The sequence below is a fragment of the Penaeus monodon genome, chromosome 23, assembly GCF_015228065.2.
Source record: "Penaeus monodon isolate SGIC_2016 chromosome 23, NSTDA_Pmon_1, whole genome shotgun sequence".
In the NCBI taxonomy this organism is placed as follows: Eukaryota; Metazoa; Arthropoda; class Malacostraca; order Decapoda; family Penaeidae; genus Penaeus; species Penaeus monodon.
Genome location: NC_051408.1, coordinates 16,358,805 through 16,359,136, shown reverse-complemented (window position 1 = coordinate 16,359,136; position 332 = coordinate 16,358,805).

Here is a 332-nt window from a genome sequence, read left to right as displayed (position 1 = left end):
TCAGTCCCATATACTGTCAACGGTATATGAATACTTTCATGCACATTTCTCTTTTGTTACAAATTGATAGCTGAAAATATCAGTTTCACATACATCCAGGGAAATTAAATATTCCAATGCAATTTAATTCTTTTATATCGTCATGGATATCTGACACAAAAATGTGGTCTTTTTAATTTTCGCCAGCGAGAAAAATGACTGAATTTGGAAAGGCCATTATGACGGCGAGTCCCGCCTTTCATAATGTTTCGGCCACGCGGGTCCCGGGTTTCATTATGTTTCGGTCACGTTCTGCGCCGCTGTGATGCCCTCCTGCTCTTAACGCTCAGTGT